This window comes from Ranitomeya imitator, chromosome 5 (assembly GCF_032444005.1).
Source record: "Ranitomeya imitator isolate aRanImi1 chromosome 5, aRanImi1.pri, whole genome shotgun sequence".
Taxonomy (NCBI): Eukaryota; Metazoa; Chordata; class Amphibia; order Anura; family Dendrobatidae; genus Ranitomeya; species Ranitomeya imitator.
This window is the reverse complement of record NC_091286.1, coordinates 431,982,412-431,995,936: the sequence shown is the minus strand read 5'-3', so window position 1 is coordinate 431,995,936 and position 13,525 is coordinate 431,982,412. Positions and strand designations below refer to the sequence as shown.

General features: G+C 43.0%; 1 long non-coding RNA gene across 1 annotated transcript; it reads left to right on the top strand.

Annotated features, from left to right (window-relative positions):
* The first annotated feature begins 3,932 nt into the window (after positions 1–3,932).
* Positions 3,933–6,424, top strand: LOC138680794 (uncharacterized). Its single transcript, XR_011321774.1, has 2 exons — positions 3,933–4,087; positions 6,253–6,424. It is a non-coding gene; the product is annotated as an uncharacterized lncRNA (long non-coding RNA).
* The last annotated feature ends 7,101 nt before the right edge of the window (positions 6,425–13,525 follow it).

Genomic DNA, 13,525 nt, shown 5'->3' with positions numbered 1-13,525 from the left:
AATAGGGATGATTCCGAGGCCTATTGCTAGCTTACGTACAAGATGTATAGAAATGAATAACCAGCTCACCCCAGCTAGGCATCCCACGAGGCATGGATCTGCAAGGAACAACTTGTGGAAATGAAAAAAGATGATACAGCTTCCAAGCTTGCAGAAATTTATTTGATTAAAAAATATTATTTAGAACATCCACTGCGTTCTTTAACAAAGCTATATATGTGCTGAATACAGAGTCATTTATATAACCATAGACCAATTGGAACACAAATGGTCAGTCACAAAACCATTACAAAAATGTGTCTACAACAAAAAACAAAAAAACCTTTTTTTATATATATATTTTTTTATTTTTAAACAGGATGTATACGAACAGAGCAAAGCGTATAACACTAATAATGAAACATTAATTCCTGTTTTAGATTTAAAAATACCGTATATACTCGAGTATAAGCCAACCCGAGTATAAGCCGACCCCCCCAATTTTGCCACAAAAAACTGGGAAAACTTAATGACTCGAGTGTAAGCCTAGGGCAGGAAATGCAGCAGCTACCGGTAAATGTCAAAAATAAAAATAGATACCAATAAAAGTAAAATTAATTGAGACATCAGTAGGTTAAGTGTTTTTGAATATCCATATTGAATCAGGAGCCCCATATAATGCTCCATAAAGTTCATTATGGCCCCATAAGATGCTCCATATTAAAATATGCCCCATATAATCCTGCATAAAGGTTAATAAAGGCCCCATAAGATGCTCCATAGACATATTTGCCCAATATAATGCTGCGCAAATGCTGATTATGGCCCCATAAGATGCTCCATAAAGATATTTGCCCCATATAGTGCTGCACAAACATTGATTATGGCCCCATACAGACACTTGCCCCATATAGTGCTGCACAAACGTTATGGCCCCTTATAGTGCTGCACAAACGTTATGGCCCCTTATAGTGCTGCACAAACGTTATGGCCCCTGATAGTGCTACACTAATGTTATGGCCCCATATAGTGCTGCACAAACATTATGGCCCCATATAATGCTACACAAACGTTATGGCCCCATAGATGCTCCATACAGACACTTGCCCCATTTGCTATGATAAAAAAAAATCACATACTCACATACTCACCTCTCCGTCGCTCAGGCTCCCGGCGCTTTTAATATTCACGTGCTGATCGTTCCGGCGCCGCTCCATCTTCAGCACTGACGTTCAGGCTTAGGGCGCGCACTAACAACATCACCTCGCCCTCTGACCTGAGCGCCACTGCTGAAGATGGAGCGGCGCCGGAACAAGGAGCAGGTGAAAATCGCGCAGCGCTCCCCTCCCCGTTATACTTACCTGCTCCTGGCGCTGTGCAGTTACCGCTCATTACAGTAATGAATATGCGGCTCCCCCTCTATGGGAGGTGGAGCCGCATATTCATTACTGTAATGAGGGGTACCATGTGACCGCTCAGTACAGGAGGAAGCTGCCGGCGCCGGAAAGCCAGGGACCGCGCCAGGAGTAGGTGAGTATAATTAGATAGCCCCCGCTCCCCCTCCCCTGCCGACCCCTGGGTATGACTCGAGTATAAGCCGAGAGGGGGACTTTCAGCCCAAAAAAGTGGGCTGAAAATCTCAGCTTATACTCGAGTATATACGGTATGTTATCCATATGGTTTAAATCTAAAACACGAATTCATGTTTCATTATTAATGTTATACGCTTTGTTCTGTGCGCATATTACCATTTAAAATTGTAAAAAAAAATTTAAAAAAAGATGTTTTTTTCTTGTTGTTTTCACATTTCTGTAATGGTTTTATCATTATTCACTCATGTGCATTTTTCACGCCCAGTTCCATGTGATGCTTTTATTTAATTATGACACTTTATCATGTGACTGACTATCTGTGTTCCAATTGGTCCATGGTTGTATAAATTACTCTTTGTTCAGCACATGTATAGCTTTGTTAAAGAATGGATGTTCGAAACGCTTAGCGGTGTCTACACTCTTGATGGAATCTATTAATATTTGTTAGTCCAATAATTTTTGCAAGCTTGGAAGCTGGATCATCTTCTTTATACAAGATGTATGACTGTGATTTTACAGTTGTACACAGAGGCCTTGTGTGTTATATAGTCTCTATTTTATTCTATAAAGCTCATAGTACCATCTGCAGGCTGTAAACAGTAATGCACCCAGATTATGAATCCAAAATCATTTCAATTTCACAAGACACCACATGAACACTAGTAAATACTATTAACATAGTAACATAGTAACATAGTAACATAGTTAGTAAGGCCGAAAAAAGACATTTGTCCATCCAGTTCAGCCTATATTCCATCATAATAAATCCCCAGATCTACGTCCTTCTACAGAACCTAATAATTGTATGACACAATATTGTTCTGCTCCAGGAAGACATCCAGGCCTCTCTTGAACCCCTCGACTGAGTTCGCCATCACCACCTCCTCAGGCAAGCAATTCCAGATTCTCACTGCCCTAACAGTAAAGAATCCTCTTCTATGTTGGTGGAAAAACCTTCTCTCCTCCAGACGCAAAGAATGCCCCCTTGTGCCCGTCACCTTCCTTGGTATAAACAGATCCTCAGCGAGATATTTGTATTGTCCCCTTATATACTTATGCATGGTTATTAGATCGCCCCTCAGTCGTCTTTTTTCTAGACTAAATAATCCTAATTTCGCTAATCTATCTGGGTATTGTAGTTCTCCCATCCCCTTTATTAATTTTGTTGCCCTCCTTTGTACTCTCTCTGTACTCTGTACTCTCTGTACTCTCTCTATTGAGTCTGTAAACAAGAATTGGATCTGAATAATACAATTATATAATTATCCTTTATGACTTCTTATATTATTTGTCATTGAACCATTTTTTCACCAGTGTTGACATATGCTTTGGGTCATTGCTGAAATACTATGTCGTAGTACTTGAGTGTATGAAGTAACTCGTCTTGTAGGATACTCATATATAGCTCAGCATTGAGACAACAATTAGTCCAAGTCAAGTATCTAATGTCTCTGGCTGTGAAACATCCCATATCATCAGCTGTCCTCCACCAAACTTGACAGTACCTTCAATTTCTCGATCCGTTTGCCCCTTTTTCCCTTGTTTCCTCCAGATCCATTTGCACCCATCAGCCCCTAGTTTACTGACTTTTGTCTTATCACTCCAAATCACCTGTTTCCAAACTTCTCCTATCCACTTTTCATAATTGTATGCAAAACTGAGATTCTTAGGACGATATTGTCAATGCTTCTTCACTTTTTTTTTTTTTTAAACTTGTAAACGCACTAAACTACCCCAAGAAAAGAAAGCAATCAATTGTGAATGTGTTTTAGGACCAAATATGAATCTGAAGACTAGGTTTACAGATTTAAAACAAGATTAGTCGCAAAAGGATATTCTCAGAAATATGGTGAAGATTATGATGTCATATTTTCTTCATTTGCTAAGCAGACTATATTTGGGATTCTATTGGATGTAGCTGCTGTACAAAAGATGTTTGTCACACATTATGTTTTATCCTGCCTTATAACACAGTACCTTTGATTGTGCAAGGGTAGTCTTGTCATCATGTGCCCTTTCTATTATATTTGTTGATTATAATGCCCAAGATGGGGTACATTATTTTTAGGTACACAAACACAGGAAACGAGCACTTTCCCTGCAATGCACTCTATATTTCCCACCAACAGTTTGGTATGGTGCCAAAGGTCTTGTCAGAATGTAGCAACGCCCAAGTGTCTCAGCAATAATGTTAGTGACAAATGTAACATGGAATGCCTATACCTAGTAGCAAAGTATGTACTTTCATCTTCAAAAAAATGTATCTTACTCAACTAATTGAAACCCAGGTATGACAGTGCACTCATTCCTCAAACTGGTTTTTCCCGAATGCTTTCTATCTTTTCATCAGTTACACAAAATGAGGCAAGAGGTCTTCAAATGAGTTTTTTAACGTGCTGTGGCAGCTATAATGTGCATTATCTGGGAATGATCCCTGGGTCGTCTCTAATATTGGCTTTTCCTTAAACTGGAGGAATGTGATATCATCAGATCATCATTATGTTCTATATATGACGGTGAGTTTATTTCTTACTTAAGTATTTGGTTACACTCCTTGCAGAATTGTCTCACTCTGATCAGTAATAGCGACAGGAAGGTTGGTCAGAGATCAAAGATAAAGACAGTGAATGTAAAGGGCGTAGGGTCTTTATGTGTGAATCAGGACAGATTGTCTGATAGACAGATAGATAGATAGATAGATAGATAGATAGATAGATAGATAGATAGATAGATAGATAGATAGATAGATAGAGAGGAGAGGTTCTTTAACTGTGGGGGGCCTTTGCCCCATGATAGCCACCACTCTAATACTTGCATATTCAATTTTACTTGTTGTTTTGATGTGTTTAGGTTGTTGTATTTCCTTGATAATTACATTGGATTATGCAAAATTATTTCACAGTCCATTGTAGATGATTGGCAAATATAATTATTTTGTTTTGTGACATTTTAATACAAATATGGCTTTACACATCATGTTATACTGAACAGGTTCCATATTAGTAACACTTGCTATAACCAGCATATAAATCTTATAAGTATATAGTGTCATCTTGTCCCTATATAATACACCTGCCATTGGAAGATGGTGTTGCTAATAAATTCACAACCTTCAAGACTCCCTTGGGATAACCAAAACAAAACCATAACTGCAGTGCAAAAAATACACTACAGAAGACCCAGCTTGTTACTAGGAACACTGTATATAATAAACCACCATTGAAATGAGTACAGCACCTAGAAAACTCGCTTGTCTGTACCGTTCTATTTCTCAGATTTCAGTTTGTCCCCTGTGCCACTTACCCTCTATGCACAACCACACTGCACTGTAAAAAAGCAACTGAATGCCCCTACTCCAGTACTATGTAGCCACCTTAGGCTACTTTCACACTAGCGTCGTGTGACGGACGTCGCAGTGCGTCATTTTGGAGAAAAAATGCATCCTGCAAAGTTGCCCACAGGATGCATTTTTTCTCCATAGACTTGCATTAGCGATGCATTGCGACGTATTGCCACACGTCGCATCCGTCGTGTGATGGATGCGTCGTGTTTTTGGTGGCCGCGACGCACAAAAAATGTTCCATGTAACTTTTTTTGTGCGTCAGGTCCGCCATTTTCGACCACGCATGCGCGGCCGAAACTCCGCCCCCTCCTCCCCGGAACTCACAATGGGCAGCGGATGCGTTGTAAAACTGCATCCGCTGCCCACGTTGTGCTAATCAATCACACTGTCCGTCGGTATGTCGGGCTGATGGTTGGCGACAGCCCGTACCGACGGACTAGTGTGAAAGTAGCCTAAATCTTCTCTTGCAAAGTATAGGACGCAGGACTCCAGGGAGCATCTAAGAAATTAATGTTACCACCAATTCCAAAGAAAAAGAGGAAAAAGCTACTACATTCGGAAATGTGATTACGATTAGAGATGACCGAATATTTTGGGAAAATGATCGCCGAATCCAAATTTGCCATATTCATGCCATATTCGTACCGAATTTAGGTTCGACTCCAAAAGGCGTTGAAAAAATATTGAATATTGCAAAAATGGCGATCGTAATCCGAACCGAATATTCAAATATTCGCTCATCTCTAATTACGATCAGATTTTGGTCCTAAGATACTATGCAAATATATCTGACAGCACCGACAGAAGGTAGCTTTTCATGTCTAAGCTGTAAAAATTGCAATAATATAATTCAAAGGGAATTGTCATTGTCATTCACATATGTTAAGTCTCTATGCTCTTCCTTTTTGTCGTTAATAGATTGCACCCAAACAATTTATAGGGCCCAGCCGTAACGTGAATACATTCTATTCTGATGTTAAAAGTGCTGCAGCTTTGGATAATTTTGTTTTATCGAGCTACAACTCGGCCACTTCAATTTGATGCTTGTGTAGCCCATGAATGAGAGATGAGCTGGATTATGATTATGAAAAGAATGACAAATAAGATATGTGCCGAGCTTTTTCGAGATAATCAAAAATAAAGTTTTCCAGTGGAAATTGCTTCAGGAAATGCTCATTATTTGGGAAGTTTTTAGAGGAACTTTTCTTTTTCCTGAAGCAATTTCAAAATTTTTTGAAGTGTTTTGGGGGGAATTTTTTTGCTGTATTAGTTTTTGACTGGACAGTGCCTAGTTCAAGAGCAACTTGAAATGACAATCACTTTCTTTTCTTTTCCCAGGCATTTTTCAATACCTGATGCCAAAGAAAAACACTGAAAAGGCTGAACATGTAAAAAAGAAAAAGTGGTTTTGCCATAGAAATGAATAGGAAGAGTCATTCATGCTTTTTGGAGCAGACTCAAAAAACTTTAGTGCACATACAAAAATGAATAATTCTTTTTATAACTTGTACTTTGATAAGCTTTGTGATTGAATATATTGATCAAGCTGACCATGATATTATTTCACTGATCTGCTTCTAGAGGATGGAATGGATTCTACATTCCGCTTGAAACTTTGCCTGCGATTACACAAGAGCATTTCAGTCATCGTTTCTGGTGAAGTGTGGATCTAATATCTACAGGAATGTGCATAGGATTTGAACTACAATCAGTAGATGCGTCCCTATTCAGTATTGTGAAAAGCAGTGTGACGCACAGGTAAGGTTCCGCTCACTGTGCATTACAACGCTTTTTACCATATTGGTAGGGGTCATGGATCAGAGTCTGCAAGTTGGTTTATTCTGAATACACAATACTATATATATATATATATATATATATATATATATATATACTTACCTTGTAATGTCTTCACATCCTGTTCTGTCCAGATGTATCCGGATCCCAGAATTCCAAGCAGCGGAGTTCACCGACCGCCATATTGGGACAACAAAGTGATCAGTGTCTCAATATGAAAACTCCTGGTGGTACCAGCCTCTTGCACGGTACCACCAGAAGAACACCGTCGCACCACACACACACACACTGCATACGCCGTACACACCACACACACACAAGCACACACTGTATATACCATACGCACCACACACACACTGTATACGCCATATGCAGCATCTTGCGCGGTACCATCAGTGGAACACCGTTGCAAACACACCGCCGCCAGGATCAGTCGAATGATTCACTGACCGCAACCATCTTTTTACAGGTGGAGCGCAAGCACAGTTTTAATGTGACCCCCGCTATCTGTCTGCACAAAGATGGCAGCGGTCTGATTTGCTGTGCCTGCGCAATTTCCACGCAGGCACAGTGAATCATTCGGCTGATCCCGGCGGCAGATGTGCAATGTGTCTACAGGCAGAGGAAGCCGGTCACATTAAAGGGTTTTCAGACAAACGAAAGTTCATTTTAAAAACTGTCTGTGTCTGACCGTGTACAGAGCATACTACATCTTCTTGGCAAGGAAGGAAGCAAAAGACAATACTGACATTACAGCAGGGGATCACAATGGATTCATTTTGTCAGGTAAAATATTTCACTGACTGTTTTTAAACAATATTTTACCTCACAAAATGCATCCTCTGCCATCTCCTGCTGTAATGTCAGTATTGTCATTTGCTTCCTCCCCTGCCCAGGAGCTGTTGTATGTTCTGTACTAGGTCAGACACAGACAATTTTTAAAATTAACTTTCGTTCATGGGAAAACCCCTTTAAAAAGCAAATATCATTGCCAACATGGCTCCTCCTAAAAAGTACGCTAATGACAATGAAAGGAAAGCAGCAAAGGCACAACGTTGAATACAACAAGGGCAAATGAGAAAGCCTTCCCCCATCGTGACATTACTGCCCTCCCGATGTGATTGCATCGGGCCTCCATATATTATATACAGTGGGGCAAAAAAGTATTTAGTCAGTCAGCAATAGTGCAAGTTCCACCACTTAAAAAGATGAGAGGCGTCTGTAATTTACATCATAGGTAGACCTCAACTATGGGAGACAAACTGAGAAAAAAAAATCCAGAAAATCACATTGTCTGTTTTTTTAACATTTTATTTGCATATTATGGTGGAAAATAAGTATTTGGTCAGAAACAAAATTTAATCTCAATACTTTGTAAGATATCCTTTGTTGGCAATGACAGAGGTCAAACGTTTTCTGTAAGTCTTCACAAGGTTGCCACACACTGTTGTTGGTATGTTGGCCCATTCCTCCATGCAGATCTCCTCTAGAGCAGTGATGTTTTTGGCTTTTCGCTTGGCAACACGGACTTTCAACTCCCTCCAAAGGTTTTCTATAGGGTTGAGATCTGGAGACTGGCTAGGCCACTCCTTGAAATGCTTCTTACGAAGCCACTCCTCCATTGCCCTGGCGGTGTGCTTTGGATCATTGTCATGTTGAAAGACCCAGCCACGTTTCATCTTTAATGCCCTTGCTGATGGAAGGAGGTTTGCACTCAAAATCTCACGATACATGGCCGCATTCATTCTTTCATATACCCGGATCAGTCGTCCTGGCCCCTTTGCAGAGAAACAGCCCCAAAGCATGATGTTTTCACCTCCATGCTTTACAGTAGGTATGGTGTTTGATGGATGCAACTCAGTATTCTTTTTCCTCCAAACACGACAAGTTGTGTTTCTACCAAACAGTTCCAGTTTGGTTTCATCAGACCATAGGACATTCTCCCAAAACTCCTCTGGATCATCCAAATGCTCTCTAGCAAACTTCAGACGGGCCCGGACATGTACTGGCTTAAGCAGTGGGACACGTCTGGCACTGCAGGATCTGAGTCCATGGAGGCGTAGTGTGTTACTTATGGTAGGCCTTGTTACATTGGTCCCAGCTCTCTGCAGTTCATTCACTAGGTCCCCCCGCGTGGTTCTGGGATTTTTGCTCACCGTTCTTGTGATCATTCTGATCCCACGGGGTGGGATTTTGCGTGGAGCCCCAGATCGAGGGAGATTATGAGTGGTCTTGTATGTCTTCCATTTTCTAATTATTGCTCCCACTGTTGATTTCTTCACTCCAAGCTGGTTGGCTATTGCAGATTCAGTCTTCCCAGCCTGGTGCAGGGCTACAATTTTGTTTCTGGTGTCCTTTGACAGCTCTTTGGTCTTCACCATAGTGGAGTTTGGAGTCAGACTGTTTGAGGGTGTGCACAGGTGTCTTTTTATACTGATAACAAGTTTAAACAGGTGCCATTACTACAGGTAATGAGTGGAGGAAAGAGGAGACTCTTAAAGAAGAAGTTACAGGTCTGTGAGAGACAGAAATCTTGATTGTTTGTTTCTGACCAAATACTTATTTTCCACCATAATATGCAAAAAAAAATGATAAAAAAAAGACAATGTGATTTTCTGGATTTTTTTTTCTCAGTTTGTCTCCCATAGTTGAGGTCTACCTATGATGTAAATTACAGACGCCTCTCATCTTTTTAAGTGGTGGAACTTGCACTATTGCTGACTGACTAAATACTTTTTTGCCCCACTGTATATATATATATATATATATATATATATATATATATATAGTGAAGGAAATAATTATTTGATCCACAGCTGATTTTGTAAGTTTGCATTTTGCAATGAGAAATAAGTATTTGATCCCTCTGGAAAACAAGACTTAGTATTCGTGGCAAAACCCTTGTTGGCAAGCAAAGCAGCTAGACACTTTTTGTAGTTGATGATGAGGTTTGCGCACATGTCAGGAGGAATTTTGGTCCTCTCCACCTTGCAGATCATCTCTAAATCATTAAGATTTTGAGGCTGTCGCTTGGCAGCTCGGAGCTTCAACTTCTTCCGTGAGTTTTCTATGGGATTAAGGTCTGGAGACTGACTAGGCCACTACATGACCTTAATGTGCTTCTTTTTGAGTCACTCCTTTGTTGCCTTGGCTGTTTATTTTGGGTCATTGTCTTGCTGGAAGATCCTGCCATGACCCATTTTCAATGTACTGGTGGAGGGAAGGAGGTTGTCACTCAGGATTTTACGGTACATGGATCCATCCATTCTCCCATTGATTCAGTGAAGTACTTCTGTGCCCTTAGCAGGGAAACACCCCCAAAATATAATGTTTCCACCTCCATGCTTGACAGTGGGGACGGTATTCTTTGGGTCATAGGCAGCATTTCTCTTCCTCCAAACAAGGCGAGTTGAGTTAATGCCAAAGACCTCAATTTTTGTCTCATCTGATCACAGCACCATTTCCCAATCACTCACAGAATAATCCAGGCGTTCACTGGCAAACTTCAAACGGGCCTGCAAATGTAGAACCAGAAAACCATGGGCTACTTGCACAATGAACAAGTCTGTAGGAACCTGTTCACACACCACCAAGAAACTTGAAGACACAAAAGAGCACAGTGAGGTCAAAAATACTCTGTTGTAAAAAAAAAAAAAAAAAAAATCACAGTAATAAGCAAGTGCTAGTCAAAAGATGAAAAAAACAGACAGGGTATTTAGTTGATACTTTTTTTTGCAAAAAAATGTATACTAAGCTGCTCCACCAATCGTCAAGGTATACCCATATAGAGCAGTCCTAACTAATGTATATAATCCTTATCTGATGTATTTAAAAACCTGATCATCTGTATAGTACCTGTATAAGCAGGGTTCAGACAGGGAATATCCATGTGGACATGCTGGATGGATCAGCTTTGATGCAAATGACCTATAAGGAGTGGTTGACTCCCTAGTCTTGTAGAAACAAGAGAACAATTATAGAACCAGAAACACATGGGCTACTTGCACATTGAACACGTCTGTAGGAACCTGTTCACACACTGTTAGGAGTCGAGTTTCCTCTGCTGCACAGGGGGAATCTCGATCCGTGTCTGCTGCGGTCTCCCATTCGGTATCGGCCGCAGTGGGCTCTGCTCAGCGGAGACGTCGCTCCCAGCGTCTCGCTGGGGCTGATTCGGTGCATAGGGTCACTACTGCCTTTTCTGGCTTTCCTATGGTACCCTGCACTGATCTGCGGCGAGCGAGCCTCTCTGGGACTAAGTCCTTGTTTACTCACACTGAGCATGCCCAGGGCAGGGTCTCCCATTGGAGGTCGAGGGCCACATGTTCGGTCACATGCTCAGGTGCTGCAGTGCATTCCATTGGTCCTTCTGGAAGGTCCTGAAAGGGCAAAACATGCTCAGGTACTGCAGCACTTTCCATTGGTCCTTCTGGAAGGTCCTGAAAGGGCAAAAACTTCAGTAGCAGCTTCCTGTGCTGCAACTATATAAACTGTGCATGACCGCACGGCCATGCGCTAGTATCGTCTTTTGCTATATGCTTTGCGCCAATGTGGTCATGTGTTTGTATGTGTTCAGGGACCCGGCTGAAATAAGCCCCTAGAATGCTGGCACCTCCGGCGAGGAGATTGTGTATAAGTGTGTTCAGGGACCCGGCTGAAATAAGCCCCTAGAATGCTGGCTCCTCCGGCGAGGAGATTGAGTATGCATGCATGACCACTCTCTGCTCACATCTGGGTAGTTGGCCTGTGCCTCTGTGAAAGTCTAACAGGGCACAGAGCTCACCTCTCGCGGTTACTCTGTGAAGCTAACAGAGTTAGTATATACCGCCATATAGAGCCGCCATTATTTAGCAGCAGGTACTTTCCTGCACGGTGGATCCCGGGTTGCGAACGCACCAATTCCTTTTAATAAACAATATATTTGGTGCGTTCCGCCAACCCTAACAGTATACTAGCGCCAGGTTCTGGCTAAGTAATGGCGGATGAACAGCGATTGCAGGGGTACATCCAGCTGCTGGAGGGCCGGTTGGCGTCTCTTGAGCGTGCAACCTCGGCGGTGGATGTTACCGCAATAGCTGTTCAGGCTGCTAGCGTGGCTGCAGCAGCTTTACCCACTGCCACCTCTGTTCCGACCCTATCTCACCTTCCTTTGCCTGAGAGATACTCTGGGGACAGTCCTGTAGGGGTTTCGTGAGCCAATGTGGTATACACCTCGAGCTTCTGGCTGCATGTTTCCCTACTGAGCGGGCAAAGGTGGGATTCATAATCTCTCTCCTGTCAGACAGAGCGTTGGAGTGGGCTACGCCGCTGTGGGAGCGCAACGATCATGTGGTGCGGAGTGTTCCTAGGTTTCTGGACACTCTGAAACAGGTCTTTTTAGGACCTCAAGTCACCCATGATACAGCGCTCCAACTGCTGGCTTTGACTCAGGGTTCAACCATGGTCAGCCATTTTGCTGTTCACTTCCGGACATTAGCATCTGAGTTGGAATGGTCAGATAAAACCCTCATTCCCGTATTTTGGAGGGGGCTGGCTGTCCATGTGAAGGACGCTTTGGCCACTAGGGAGATTCCCGCCACACTGGAGGAGCTCATAGCCGTATCTACTCGTATTGACCTCCGTTTTAACGAGCGGAGGTTGGAGCGAGCCCAGGGTAGGCAGAGGTTTCGGCTGGCTCCCACCTTCGCCAAACCTTTGGAATCTCCAGTCCAGGCATCCGAGTCACATGAGGCCTTAGAGGTGACACGAGCGGGATCCAAGTCTCAGTCTGCCCGTGCACATAAGGTCCGTTATGTTTGCCAGCAGTCAGGACACCTTGCCTCCAAGGGTCCTCAGCGGTCGGGGAAACGTCAGCGTCTAGTGGCAGTTGGAGGAGGTACACTAGACACGGCGACGTTTGCCTCAAAGTTGTCCTTCAAGGGGACAATTACCATTTGCCCATCCACTCTTATGGTCGAGCTATGCGTGGACTCTGGGGCAGAGGGTAACTTTATGTCTTCCGCTTTTGCCCAGCGTCACGCAATACCCTTGGTGATGCTCGCCAAGCCGGTAACCGTTCGAGTGGTAAATGGGTCAACACTACCTTCACAGATTACCCACCAAACCATTCCTTTCACGCTATCTGTGTCTCCATCACATCAGGACATAATCTCCCTATTAGTCAATCCTGAGGGAATTGATGAGGTCCTGTTGGGGATACCATGGCTTCGCTACCATTCTCCTCATATTGAGTGGTCCTCTGGGAGAATTTTGGGTTGGAGTAAATCTTGCGAGGGTAGATGTCTGAGGGAGTGCGTTCAGGTTGCTACTACACAGGTACCCGCAGATCTTTCCTCTCTCCCCAAGCACTATTGGCCCTATGCAGACGTGTTCTCCAAAAGAGCTGCGGAGACCCTTCCGCCTCACCGCCCCTATGACTGTCCTATTGACCTCTTGCCTGGTGCTGAGCCTCCCCGGGGTCGAGTCTATCCGTTATCTCTCCCGGAGACGGAGGCAATGTCCCAGTACATCCAGGAAGTCAGTGTCACCGGCAGGGGCAGGGTTCTTCTTCGTACAGAAGAAGACTGGAGACTTACGTCCATGCATAGACTACAGGGGTCTTAACACCATCACCGTTAAGAACAAGTACCCACTACCCCTGATATCTGAGCTGTTTGATAGGCTACGGGGAGCGAGGGTATTTACAAAGTTAGATCTGCGGGGTGCTTACAACCTGATTCGCATCCGTGAGGGGGATGAATGGAAGACGGCTTTTCACACCAGGGATGGGCACTATGAATATCTGGTGATGCCCTTCGGGCTCTGTAATGCCCCA